Raw genomic sequence first — 2,490 nt, forward strand, 5'->3', positions numbered from 1 at the left:
TCAATCCCCAGTTCCAAAAAACAAAAACAACAACAACAACAACAAAAAAAAAACCCTTACTATGTATGTAACACATCATTACGTGTTGGCTTTTTTGGGGGGATGACAAAAATGAACAATACTTTTAAAGAAAATGGCAAAGCAAATGAGATTTTTTTAAACCAGAAAAGGAAAAAAAAACCCCAAAAAACAGAAAAGAGCCACTTTAAATCTGGTTAAAAAATGGCTTAAATAATAGCAGAAAAATGAGAGTAATGACTTTGTCTTGCTTTGCCTCTGTGCTGTATCATTCCAAGTTACTACTTGTGTTGACTCCCTGGAGTATTAGACCTCTGAGCTCCCAGTTTGAGAAATGATTTCCACAAACCACTTTACACATCTACAGTGTGAGGCTGGTCTAACCTCTAAAGTAATGAGAATGAAACACATCTACTTCACTGTGTATTTCATAAAAGAAAACTCTTTGCTGAAAAACATGAGCTGAAGTGAAAAGCAGGTTCACTTGCTTAAAAATCTCTCTTTAAAACTAAATTCTGAGATTCCAAAATGTAGAAAACAAAGATTAACTAATTTGATTTCTGAGGATTTTATCCTTATTATGGTTGTTATTTAATAACAATAATGGCTATTGTCTGATGTTAAGGGCCTAAGCATATAGCTCAGCAGCATAATCACCTGTCTGGCAAGCACAAGATCCTGAGTTCAATCCCTGGTACCAAAAAAGAGTCTGAAGTTAAAACGGAGATCATTAGGAACAATAAAATACTTTAATATAGCATTGTGTGTGCATGTGTGCATGCGAGGGAGCACACGTGTGTGGGATCGCAATGCTGAATTTTAGTAACAAATCTTTACATTCCTATAAAAGTGACGCTTAGATATTGCATTCCTATAAAAATGATGTTTAAGGTCCAGACCATAACAATATTCCCCTAGCAAATTTTACAAACTCTATTTTCATGTATAGTCAGTAGTTTGACTGGTAACATTTAATAAACCATATATTAGAGCGATACATTTCTATTATGATGAGCTACAAGAAAGATACAGGATACAGTTTCTGTAAGGTGTTCTTTCAGAACCTGAATGAAGTAGACAGAGGCACACATGTCCTACCCTCCACCTTCTGGACATCTTATAGGACTGCCTTTCTTGTGTTCCTAAAAGTTAAGAGAATCATAGGACTAATTCTGTCATGTTTAGAACTACGCCGGCTTCCAAGGAATGTGAATGGAAATTTTGTGCACCATTTTGTGCTGGGGCAAAAATGTTATCCTGTTGTCTGTTGTCCATTTTCTTTTTGAGGTGGCAATATAGTAGTCCAGAAAACAGCTGTTCCAACTCTCTTAAGAGACTCCTGATAATCCTGAGAGGATATGTATGTAACCCGAAAGAAAAATAAACCTTTGATTTTCTCTTCATTTTGGAGACAGTGTTTCACTATATACTACTGGATGACCTTAAGCTCACTACGGAACCCAGGCTGCCCTGGAACCCATGGCAGTCCTTCTGCCTTCGCTTCCTAAGCATTGAGATTACAAGCATACATCACCATGCCTGGCAGCATTTTCATTTTTAGCCACTATAATTTTGAATCAGTTACATCGCATAATCTAGCCCAATTTGAATAATTTGAGGTTAAGAATGGCTATTTAGTTTGTTATTTATTGGTAGAACCAAGACTTAAATATTTCATTGTATTATTTAAATTGCTCTCCCTCTACCACTCTTATTTCCAAAATTATCATAAATACTGTAAATTCCCAAAAGTTCTAAGGCATGTATAATCAGAAAGTGAACAGGTCCTATAATGGGAAGCTATCTTAGCCAAAACAGAAATGTCCTCCATGAGAATGAAATTTGTGACCACTGAATACCTTAATATGTAACTTCCTTTTGAAGAAAGCCGGGATACCTATGTGCAAAAATGTTGTGTCGTCAGTGATTTTGTGCAAGAAAAACTAGGAATAAGTCATGCACATTGTGAGTAAACTTTTTTAAAGAAGAATTATAGACAACCCATAAGTAATAATTGGTTAAATATTCACCAAAAATTAGGGCCACATATTTCATTGAAATTAGGAATATGAAAATTCAGTTCATCAGAATAAAATTGAGGTAGTTCTATCGTTTTTATGGAGGCCAATGGAACAACAAATACAAAAATTTTCTACTCTCAATCTTTATTCTTAAATTCATTTTGTCATTTAATTCTTAAAATCAATCAAATAGCAGCTGAGTAGAACACAGGTAGAAGGAAGAGAGAAATAAGGAAGAACAAAAGCACAACATAACTATGTATTATTAAAAGCATTGTATTTATTTATTTATTTATTTAGTATTTTAGGGAAGGATCTATAGGGTGTTTGGGGTCTCACTACTAGATCTGACTTGGAGTGATTACAGGTACGTGCCAACATGCCGAGTCTCAGTTGCCATCTCCGGGCACCCCTGGGGCAGGGTGGGATGGCAGGTGTGGGGACCAAAGCC

This window comes from Octodon degus, unplaced genomic scaffold (genome assembly GCF_000260255.1).
Source record: "Octodon degus isolate 3935 unplaced genomic scaffold, OctDeg1.0 scaffold00218, whole genome shotgun sequence".
NCBI classification, from domain to species: domain Eukaryota; kingdom Metazoa; phylum Chordata; class Mammalia; order Rodentia; family Octodontidae; genus Octodon; species Octodon degus.